Below are 13,490 nucleotides of genomic sequence, written 5' to 3' on the forward strand. Positions count from 1 at the left end.
GATATACACAAGCTGATTCCGAAACGCGACACATTTACACGGGCCAATATGGCGGGTTTTAACACCTTGTGTAAGGTCGCTATCCAGGCGGATATAAAATATATCCTACCACCAATAATGTACCGTTATATTACCTAGATTGTACAGCCACTAGTTATTTTCGATTTTCTGTTCAGTATCAGCTCTGGGTCTGGAATTTGTGCCCAATATGGCGACAGGCTCACCCTCTATTATGAGACGGAACACACATGGTGAAAAATGAGTGCCCTTGTTGTACCAAAATTGTGCCTAATTAAAGATTACAGTAAAGTAACTTAAGTAGGCCCGGAATGACCATATAGGAGATTTTTAAGAGACGAAGAATCTAATCTTTGTTCTTGTAATTGTAAATAAAACATAATAATACAAAATAACTAGAAAATAAAAAACCATTAACGTATGTTACTATTTTTCACTTTAAAATAAACGGCCGTCAATGTGCGCCAAGTCGCTTTCTCTTATATATTGCTGTGAATACTAGAGAAAATCATTACTTGTTATATATATAAGAAATAGGTACACATTTATAAGTAAGTTATGTAAACATAATATATATTTTATTTCGTTTACTACAGGTTGATCGACATAATAAGTAGCCCAAACTGAATTCTAACTTAAAAAGGTCCTTTAGTACCAGGACAAAGTTCGCCAGAAAAGTTAAATGTGATATACTTAAGAAATCCCTAGGAAGCCTTTAGAAGTCGATCACATAGAACTCCACTAAACTCAGGTCAAATAAAGATCTCCAATGAAGATAACTTCGAGTTGACATGTAACCTTTCTACAACTTTAACGTGATTTTGCGAAGAATTATTTACATTTTACTCGGCAGAAGTGAGAAGTAAATAGATTTATTAACATAAATCATGAATACAAATAAATGAAATATTATTATTGTACTATTTAATACATATGTGCGAATCTTTATTTATATGTGGTTAAAAGTGATAGCAAAAACAGATGACCGCATTCTGAAGAAAACTTATCCTAGATTAATTTATCCCATAAAGGTGTTAAAACCCGCCATAGTGGCCCACGTAAGTGTGTCGCGTTCCTGGATCAGCCTGTGTATATCCGTTTCCAACAGGCCGGCATAATTGTGTCGACTGCCGAGAGGTAATCATCTCTCGTCAGTCGACATTCTATTGGACCCCACTCCACTTACCATTAAGTGCAAGTTGGATCACTACAATGCCAGTATAAAAAAAATGGTACAAAAGAATCTATATTCCGGGAAAGAACTATAAAATTAATTTTCTAAAAAGACTATGCAATTCAACTAATAAGACTGATATAAAGAAACAGGAATAAAATCTGAAAGAATAGGTGAAATAGTCTATCCCTTAGAGGACACAGGCGTTTATACGTAGCCAGTGTAAAATTAAAGCAAACTGCACGACCACTAGTGCGTAAAATGCATTTAACGTTTACATAATACGAATAAAGCGGTATTTTCATTCAATGCGCACATCGTTTACTCCCTTTCATTGCTCCATTCCGCAGAAATAATTTCACGCGGACGCACTATGCTGTGGATATTTTAATTAACTATTATCTGTAATGTTATAGTAGAGGGGCCAAACGGGATATTCCATTATTTTTAAGCTACGCGCAGCCGAGTTCCGGATGAATGCGGTCCTTTTCACGGATCTCTCGGATGTCCGACACACTCGACTCGGGCGTCGTATGAGTTATGGCTGTGCTCGAATATTTACAGGAAAGTAGCGATTTTCTTGAGTTATTGAGTATTGATGTTTCGAAACGCGTTGCGGCATTAATAACTTATATTCAGCCATGTCGAGGTTTAAAATAATGGATATAAATTAAAAAATATAGTTTCAATATTAACACGAAAAATGTTATCAAAAATCTTCCCTATTACAGCCTGACTCGATAAAATACCGGTATATGAAAAAAACGTATTATAAAATCAATACCGGTAACGATGCGACAATATCCGACCCCTAGCTCTTAACGCCCACTCATTACCGCGTGCCACGTGCGTTTTATTCCTGAGAACAGACATTTGTGATAACGTTATTACTACGAGAGTGTTAATGTAAACCAATAAGTGTGCTGCGTGCGTTTACAACGCGGAAATGGTCCCTTCTTGCTTATATTATTCCGGTAGTTTGGCAGTATAATAAAAGAAAACTCTCTAATTAAACAGAAAGTGGATGGTGTTATGTAAGCGTGTGTTGGCGATTTTATCCTTTCTCGTCATGCAATGCAGTTTCGAAATTTGTCTTTTAAATCTGATTGTATTCAAGTTTAAACCCGCTTTCTACTAGGCTTAAGCAACTTTGTTTGATTTGTCGACTATCGTTCTTACAGAGAAAATATATCGGATATGTACAAAGTAGGAAGGAAAACTAGCGTACATAATGGATGAGACTTCCAAAAAATCCATTTATTATTCAAAAAAAGAATACGTACAATCGGCCAAGTTCGTGCTAGTACACTTCCAAACACATTTTGCTTGACCGGTCTAATGTCTCGAGATACTTAGACACGCCCCCGTCTCATATTTCACCAAATACGACAGTTTTGGAGATGTGCGAAAGGAACAGCAGATAACTATTTTTGTTTACTTTAATTGTATTTTACTGATTGACGACGCGCACGCAACTATTGAGTACCAGTAGTATTTTGTTCACAATTATTTTTTCGTTTACGGACACCAATATCTTGCCACTACGTAGACTTATGTTCGTTTACTGGACTCTTAATTACTTAGTCGCCGACCTGTCCTGTGACTACTGCACCATGGATTATATATTCCGGGAATTAAATATTATGGTAAGTAAATCAGTCATACTATACTATATAATTTTTTAATATTAATTTTAACTAGTGGACGTTAATATGCGTGGGAAAAATATCGTCAGCGCAGAGAACTAATAATTAAAATTTTGCAGTTTTGAGAAAATCGCGGTTTATGGCTTTTTTTTAATTTGTGGTCATCATAATTAATTATATTTAAAGCCAACATAAACCACCACCTTTTTAAGCTGTTTTAAATATAATTATAATATTATTGAGTTTTGATGAATACTTATTCCTTTAATTGTGTAAAACAGACTTCAATATGCTACTTATTATATTTTATATTAATCCTTAAGTTATCCTATCTATCATAGGGTCAAATATGGTTACTGTCATTGGTGTGTTTATTTGCCAAAAAATTAACATAGTGCTATTAATCATACTTGTAGTAATCTATGTAGTATGTTATTTAAGTTGCTTTACTTATAATCAAATGTCAAAATATTGAAAAGAATTATAATTGGAAAACTAAAAAGTACTCAATGCAAAAATAAACTACTTCGACGGGTATACTCACTATAGTTATAGGTGTTACCTATCTTTTCTTAATCTCAGTTAAAAATTCAAAGTTTTCGATATTGAAACAGCAGTAGCATTAAGCGTAACTTTTACCGTCGACTTTTAATAGTAAACTCTAATTAAATGTTGGGAATATATTAAGACAGGCCTGTAAGCCTTTTAGTCCAGTCAATAAGCTCAAAAAGGTGTCAATTTATGTATTATAAAGATCCAAAAATATGAGTGATAGCTCATTCGATTTTGATAACATGACGTCTAGAAAATTAATCTTTAGTGTTCATTGGCACTTAAAAAATACAATTGTTATTAAGAGGATAAAGAGGTTCTTCGATAACTTAAAAAATATTAATATTTAAGAAATATGGAGGAAATTTCCAATTTAAAGAAGTCACGACGCCCGAAATTCTATCTCCTATATTAATAATTTTTATTTAATGCCAAAAATATAGACGAGTATAAATAATTTATGTATAGGCGGTAATTTGTTTTTATTACAGTAATATTGCATAGCCAACATTTTTATTGCTGCACATGTGCAGTTTAAAAAGTGTACAGATTTCTCATAACAAGGGTCTTTGTTAGAGGACGACATTTTTTATGTTTTGTTAACCCCGGTTCCACGTCGACGCCTTTATCGGAAAGCGGCGTCCATTGTTTATTGAATTTAGATGAGTTTAAAGATTTTAAGTAGTGGTATTATGATTTCTTACTAGAGTAATTAACTATGTCGGCGCGTTTGTAAGATCCGCTTATAGACGTTTAAGTTCCACCCAGTTTAACCCAGAGGTTTCTGTTATTATTGTTTCTTTTACAACTACATAATATATAGCACTGAATTAAAGTAGAATTACAATCCGATTTAATGCAATTTGGGATTTTTATCTCAGTAAAATGTGTGCAATTATGGAAAACAGACCTGATTTTTTTTTTTACTTAATTTGGATTATTTCGTACTTGACCCACGTATTTTGTGTCGGCCGCACTGGCGTTCTGCTCCCATATAAATTTTATTATTTTGGCACTGTAGTCATTACGTTTAAATATTATTAGAATAATAGATTTTAGTAATTAATATATAATTAAATTGTATTACAGAGAACCACTGTCCCTCGATGGATACACTAGGATGCGGATGAGAGCTCCATCGCTAACCAATCCAGAGCGCACACTCTACTCAACCTGCCTGCTGAGCGTATCAAACTTGTAATGAATACAATTAAATCATATCACTGAAGTAACAAAAAAATGTGTTTTATTTACATGGACTTTCTACGAAATTTCATTTTACATGTGTATCTCATTATTTGTTGGTATTGCAAATATATTATCTACTATATCGATTTTAACTTTTGATAATTATATATCGTAGCGATATGTGCGTGAGCCTCATCGACTGGTTCACAAAACGAGCCTATTGAAATAAATCATTTTATTTGAAAGATTTGATTGTGAGATTTTAAAAAAAAATATTTACTTTAAATATTACACTTAAAATGAACTCTTTGCAAATATAAACGTTATTACATTTGGAAGGCATCCCGAAAAAAGTTAAGTAATCAAAAATCTTGTTTAGTTATCTCTGAAAATAATTACTGCGAATATAATTTTTTTTCAAATTTTCTTATTTTTTAAATTTTTCCCTTTATATCCGCAAAGGATAATAATAATACTTATTTATGTAAAAAAAACAGGTAGTTATATCTTTTGACGAATCGTGAAATTATTTGTATGAATTACTCAGCCATGACTTTTCTTTCTTATTTTTCTTATCAATGAAGGGTCTAAAATTATTATTGTAGTGACTCCAAGTTACTAATTTTGGCACATTATTATTCAATAAGTTTGAGGTTGGTTGGAATTTATTCGAAACAAAAACCAGCGCCCATACAAAAACGGACATGTCCTTTAAAAAGTAAATAAAATGTTCAAAAAGCATAAAAAAAATTGAGAAAAAATATAATAATTTCTAATAATGAAACGAATAACAATAATTTATGATTATGTTAATGATTGAACGAATTAAATAAACTGAACTGTTTAAGTAATTTTTATAATTCAAAATTCAATCATAATATGCAGCTATTAAATCGGTAATAAAATCAATAACTGTAAGTTGATTATAGACTTTGGGTTTTAACTGAGCGAAAACTAAATAATTGGCTAAAGAAAGTAACTAAAATTAACAAACTGGACATGTGCAGCAATAAAATGTTAGCCTTGCAAATATTACTGTAATAAGAATTCAAATCATCGCCTACACTTATAATCTTTAAATGCCTCTAAATTCAATAGCATAACAATAGACTCAGTTTAACGATAAATGCGTCCACGTAAGACCGGTGTCAATACAAACATTGATAAAAATGCGCTCTTTAACAAACCATTTTTATGTGATATATTTATTCTTTTCCAACAACATCTGCAGCAATAAAAATGTTGGCCTTTCAATATTACTCTAATAAAAGCATATTACCGCCTACACATAAAATCTTTAAACTCGCCTCAAATTCAATAAATAATAATCGCTGCATACCGATAAATAGTCCAATTAACTACTTCAAAAAGGTGTTAAATAGTTCAAATTAGAATGAAAAAAGGTATTTCGTTATTAACTCAAAAACTATTCATATTTAAGATAAAAAAAGATCATTAAGAGGAAATAAAAAAAAACAATATCTCCAATAGCTAATAATTTTAGGTCAATTATTTTAACTTTAATGTTAATACATATTTGTAAATACAGAGATTGGAATAAAATGTTATCGTCTAAGTTTTTGAAATTAAATTAAATAACAATTCAAATAATGAAATCTATTAACTATGATTTATTATTATAATATGAATTATTCAACGAATTGAATAAACTGAACAGTTTAAATTTTTACGATTCAAAATTCAATCATAATATTATGCAGCCATTGAATTTATTTAATAAATTAATTATAGACTATGGGTTTAAAGAGACCGAAAACTAAAAACGGCTTAAAAAGTAGCTAATCATAATTTACTTACAAAATATAGTTGTGACAAATATGGCGGAAATTGCTTTAAAATGATTATTTTTTAAATACAACATAAAGTTTGGTTTGTAAAAAGTTAAAAACAAGGTAATCAGGCACATAATATGATATAAAATAATTAACGTAATGTCGTTTCTCATTTATTAAAAAATAATGCCAACAAATTCAACAATAAAAACACTGTAAATCGCGATTGTCTGCAAACTATAAAACTTTTGTTATTACGTTCTTTACGCCGACGATATGCATCTTACAAGTATAGGAATTATCGTCATAGCATAGACGTGCGCGCATCAATTTTAATTTCGTTTTCTATTATACACTCAGCAGCGGTTCGGTAGTGTTACGTAACGTCATTGCAGGTAGCCAGCAGACTTACGACTGATATCGATCTATGCAATCGATCCCAAACCCCGCCTCCCAAACGTAGTAAAACAAATTTGCCAAGTTATTTTGACCCTTAGGGTGGTCGACCGCGAACTTTGCTGATTGTACATAGTACTCGTCATCAGGGATTCACTTTCCTTACCAACATCCTGATTTAGATCTTATAGCAAGTTTTAACTTCTTTATATACTGCAGTCATTGATAAACAGATTCGTTAAAGTGTTTTGTAAAGCAATCTTGTACAGAAATCATTAAACTGACGCGCTTCGACAGTTTTAAATCGCGGTTATTCGAAATCAATAGACGGATACAACAAATCGATACATATAAGGTAATAATGAGCCGGATACTGTTCATTTGAACGCATCCGGTCGCAACCGCGCGCACCTACCATCCGGATACGATTATGATTATGACAAATGCTCTCGTTTTCATATTCATTTCCGTTAAATTTTATATTTCTATTGCATCGATAATGCACGACAAATATTGGGTATTCGGTATTTATTAATGGTTTTGATACGACCGCCATTTTGTTGTAGCCGATGTTGTGCAAATGGAACGTATACATACAGTAATTATTTTTATTTACCAATTTATTTTTTTATATGTAACTGCATCATGATTTCTTATGTTCACGCAAATTTTAGACATCGAAGTATGTTAGGAATTTCCAATTGTATATAACCAGTTTTGTAAAACTAATAAAAAAAAATTCGGTCCTGAAAAGACCGGCTGCCAGACTTCTAGACACCGTAAACTTATTCCGCTTTGACCGGACGGTAGTCAGTTATTTTTTTAAATGTTATAAATGTAAAATATTTGTGGATTGTCAGACGACCTATAATTACGTCCACCCTGTGATCATGAAGGCTGCAGTCTTCGAAACGTCGGGAAAAAAATATTTACTAGTTTTATTTCGATGTATTCGACATCGTCAGAAAAGTAAAAAACTAAGTGATTCGCAACCTCACACAGCTCTTAAGTACAAGCAATATCTTGAGATACAAGTGTAAAGCTCTTACTAAACCAATCACAAGCAGACAAAACAAACAAGAAATACCTAACAGGTAATAACATTCATAATAATAAACGACATTACGTTGTTTTAATAACGACTTTTGTGATGCACTTGTTGTCCAGAACCTTATTCCTATTTCTTTATTAAATTTAACCAATTTATTACTGAAGAGGTAGGCAGAGGGGCAGCCAGGGCACTCACATTTCGCCAGTCTTCCGCCTCATAATATTATAATTAAAAAATCTACACATTTAATTTATGTAAAATCCACCGACAGTATAATTACGTATTTGCAAACATCAAACCCCAAATTCCAACCCACACGAGCATCAATAACATTTAATACCTGAATGTTAAGATCAAATAAAAAGCAACGCCGGTAGAATATCTGTTCGGAGCGAGGAGTTCCGTGATTCCAGCTTATTAACACGAGGCCGTATCATTATTCGGGGGGCAATTTAATTCAGCTCCTTACAAATTACGAGTGCTCGGCACTCCATTACCTCCCTTCTATTTGTGTAACAGCATCCACAACGGTTGAATCACTTTATGAATGGCGAGCCCTACTTTTTCAACATGTTACGCTCGTAAGGTATCTTGCTCTTCATTACGGGGTTTTGTATGAAATGTTTGTTAATTAAGACTATACTAATGGATGAGATAAAACACGTAAACGCCTTTTATACACAAGAGGGTAGGCAGAGGCGGTGGTGCAACCACTGTCCGTCGTGCGTATTCCGTCCCATGATGTGATAAGAGCGAGCCTATTGCCATAATATATAATAATATCAGCCCTGTATTATATACTGTCCCACTGCTGGGCACGAGCCACCTCTACTATTGAAAGGGATTAGGCCCTAGTCTACCACTCTTACATAATAGACTTCACACCCTCAAAATTCCTATTGAGATCTTTTAGGTATGCAAGTTCAACACTATGTTTTCCTTTACCGAAAGCAAGCGATAATTAAAAAGAACACACAGTACTTTAGAAAATATTCGTCTGGGCAGTCCGATCCACACCCAATTAGCCTATCGTCATATCGGGCACAAATTCTAGAATCTGGCTCAATACTGAATAGAAATCACAATATCACTGCCCGACCCGGGGGATCAAGCCCGAGACTTCAGCACTGCAGTCGTACCAACAACTACACCATCAAGACAAATCTGCAGGATGAGATAATATTACGCAAAATGTACCACTGCAGGGCATAAGCCGGGTCCTCTGGGTTGGCTCGCCGCCAGCTGATCGACTAGATAGTTTATACAGTCTAAGAGAGCTATTTTGTGGACTAGTAATTACTTCGTGAATGTTATTACAATATGCGGCTACGGATAAATTTTATGAGCTCATATTGTAAATCATACCTTAATGATATTATCCATGGAGAACTTAAACAATAATTTAGGAAGAATTAAGAGCAGTTTCATATGCTAGTTTATTACCGTAAGTGTTTACCTCTAGTATTTCCATAAAAAGTTTCTAATTGCAGCTTCAATTTTCTAAGGTAAAGTTTTTTTCTTTGAGATTACATAAGTATTACATATATAAAAAATTAAGGCAAAGAATTCTCCGTAAAAGTTTGTTACTCTCTAACGCATTTATTTATTACATACGGTTGAAAATTATGTAGACAAATCAGACAATATATATATAAACTAGCACATTATGTTCAATAAAAGAAAGAAATCTTTTTAAATTCGAGACTGAGACATATGAAATCCTGTCAAGTTCTGGCATCATAGCAGCTTCATTTGCTTCCGCAATGAGCTCTAAATAGGCGCTGAGAGCACAACCACGGCACACTGGCTTCATGATAACGCAAACTGCAATGTCCAATGCTCATTTCATTATTACCGCTTGACTGTAATAATTTTGCACCACACATATGCGGTTTTTGCAGGCCGAAGCAGTTGTGCGAATTCCATTTAACTGTAGAGGTTGAAATAGGTTTATATGATTTCGTTAATTATAAATTTTCGGTGATGTTATTGATTTAACAAACTAAAATATATTTGTTATAAAGATTTGATATTATTTTACCTAATTCTTACATCTACGTCTGATATATAATTATAAGTAAGTATGCAATATATTTCAATGGATTTTTGTCAACAATGTTTATTCTTCCCAAATAATGTCCTCTTCACAAAACTTTAATATTCAAACAAAGGGTATCTTGTCGATAAAATGACGAAGGCAATATTAATCTTTAGATAATCCCTCTATTATTTCCTATTATATTAACTCTAATCCGCTCTATATTTCAAATTCCTTATATTTAGAATCCCTTATACCTAACTAACTTTCCCTTTACATATCCCTTCATTAAAATTACGCAGTTACTATCAAAACTGAGTTTAAAAATCATTATTATGTTAATCGCAACAATTTTGAACCAACGAGCAAAACTAAACACGCGGATGTATTAAATTTTGCGGTGCTTTTGTTATTGTTAGTGATGAAGTCAATTTTGCAGCGAGCCAAATCGAAATAACCGCTATTAGAAACACAACGTGCCCAATATAGCAAACATTTTGATATTTTAAATGGTATATAGAATACACTATATGCTCATAACCCTATAAGTTAGAGTTTTGACTAGAGACACATTACAAAATACTCTTATCGATTATGAAATAAATATATGGTATTATAGATCGAAACTTCTAAGCAGATACTGATATTGCATATTGTATACACATATACATACTAAATCTTACGTCCTACTAATAATTTAAATGTCAAAATGTGTGAGGATAGATATATGGATGTATGTATGTTTGTTCCCCTTTCACGAAAAAACTACTGAACGAATTTGGATGAGACTTTAGAGTAATATTGGTTATACATCAGAATAACACATAGACTACAATTTATAATGATTTTGTGTAATTTGTCCCTAATGTGAAAGTTTGTGAAGATTTCTGTATGTTCGGATTTGTTTTTTAGAAATAAAGCCATAAACCGCCCACGGCTTCACCCACGTGGAATACGTGTACGGAAATGAAAGTCACTCTGTCCTACTATTATAGGAAAACTGTATGTATTTTTCCTATAAGTTAATTCAAAACATGGCCTATAAGTGTAAGTACCAAATTTCACCCCAATATGTTTATTCCTTGGGTTTAGCAGACCTAAAAAATGTACATAGGTAATTGTAGGTAATAGGTAATTGTTTAGTTGTGGTATGGTAGGTAGGTGTTAGAATACTATGAAGAGAGATATTATATTTCAATTATAAATATGTACATGTGATGCAATTAAACACTTCAAGTATAAAGTAATTATCTTTAATAATTATACCAGCCTGCTATACTTGTGTTAGTTGATCGACAACTCTCTAAAAAACGCTTCCATTGTCAAGTGTGCAGAAAACAATATAAAATTGACTAACTGCCACCGAAAAACAATCTTCCTTTTTTATAAATATTGTTGAATCAAACAATCAAGTAACCTTACATTAAGGTCAGTCGGGGGAAGTGCGCCATAAAATTTTCATAGCTGGATTCAATGTAAAATAATTTCTTTTTGTGCTGACTTAAGAATGTAATTTTATTAATTTAAGAATATTTGGTATTTTGTGATAACAACCTATAGCCATTCAAGGAAATCGGACCATAAATTAATAATATTTTGCTCAAAGTAAAAAATGGTAGTAGGCGCACTTGCCTCTGGAAATGGGGTAAGTGCGCCTGTGTAAAAAAACGCCAATATGGAACATTATAAAGAAAACACTCATTTTAGTCCATTGAGAAATAAGTTTTACTCACATTGCTCTTGGATAATTTTTAATCACTCAATATTATAACAAACTATGGCTGTCAAATCAAATTCGGGGTAAGTGCGCCATATGTTTGTAAATCAGGGCTTCAAAACATTTTAGATTTTTTTTTTGCTATATTTAGGTATTAATATTATAGTTTTGTGTGCGGATATGTTGGAATAAAAAAATGGTAGCCCTAATACAAAATCCATTTTATTTCTAAAAACTAAAAAAAAACATACAAAAATGTAGGAATTAACAATTTTGAATGCCTTATAACTCAATTACTTAGAATTTGGCCTTATGACATTTAATATGTTTTAGCTGCATTATATCCAGATAACGTGCCTGATCGAACAGTTGCAACCTCGTCACGTAAAGTTGCTCTAGACCAAGGTATTTCATTTTTCTTTTGTAAAAACGAATTAACTAATACGCCCTTTTATTTAAGTCGGCTCAAAACAAAATACAATATAAAATTTTAATAATAATAATTCATATTAGTAAAACATATTTTCAAAAAAGGTTGGTAATATATGGTTCAGGGGCAAGTGCGCCATACGACTAGTAACTGTGGCGCACTTGCCCTACTCGACAATTTTTAGGTACATTGTTCGCATTGCTAACAATCCTTTATTTTAGTATATATAAATAAAATTCAGGCAGGAAGTTAAAATAAAAGGTTTAAACTATGTACTCACCTTGCTGGTTTACAGAAATATGTTAAATATCTTAAAATATTTGATGTTATCTTTCACGGGGTCATCTCTGTTTACAGGTCTAAACGACACTTAAAATAAAATGGCGAATAAATCGTATTAAAATGAACAGAGCCATTTATGGTTTTTAGTGGAACTGTATTTCAGTTAGTAGCATAGATATAAGATTGCGGTAATTCTATAACATCAATAGTTTTCGATTTTTTTAGGGCAGGTGCACTTACCCCGTCGGCGCACTTGCCCCACCTGACCTTATATCTTATTATTAAATACTAGAAATTACCAAATTTATTACATATTGGATTTTGCTCGCGGCTTCGCCCGTGAATAAGAATTTTCCGGAATATAAGTTCCGCTATATATTTTCCCGCAATAGAAAGTAGCATATTTCCTTCCCGGGGTCTGAAACTACTTAAGTATATCCATACCGAATTTCATCGAGGTCCGTTGAGTATTTTTTGAGATTAACGCGTTCAAACAAACAACTAAACTCTTCAGCTTCATATAACAGTATATATAGATTTACAGAATCATTATATACGGGACCGTAAACAAAGATATTATATCAACTTCGTTTAACTACAGTAATTAGAGCATACTCAGTGTGTCTTAAGGCTTAGCGAAGTCTCTGTGGGAGCTCTCCGGAAATATTAATAATTTTCCGTAGCATTGTAATGCTCTTTGATTGATCCTAATAGAATACTTATATTGTCAAACAATACAATTGTTAACAAAGAACACACATAGACCACACAAAAAATGACATCTTTAAAATTGTATCATAATATATTCAGTTTATCAAAAGGGTTCCGAATCCAAAAAAGTTAAAAATCGCTGATCTAGAGTTGGGGCAGTACACACCTACATAAGTAATAATAATATTATGTCAATGATTATGTCACTTAGCCCTGATATCTATGCAATCCTATATATGCAGAAAATAATCAAAACCATAATATTACCTATTTATCAAGAGGATTATAAAATAAGTGTACCATCAATATCATTTTATCGTATACATCATTTTATCTATGATGTCAAGTACCTATTCTGTAAATCCACAAAATATCATATGCACTTTTGATGCTATGTGTTATTTATTAGGCGCTCTACCTGCATATTTAAAGAATAAGAGGACATTTACACATATTTTTTTATTATTCTTAATTGTATTTTACATAGCTTGCCA

This window comes from Manduca sexta, chromosome 22 (genome assembly GCF_014839805.1).
Source record: "Manduca sexta isolate Smith_Timp_Sample1 chromosome 22, JHU_Msex_v1.0, whole genome shotgun sequence".
In the NCBI taxonomy this organism is placed as follows: Eukaryota; Metazoa; Arthropoda; class Insecta; order Lepidoptera; family Sphingidae; genus Manduca; species Manduca sexta.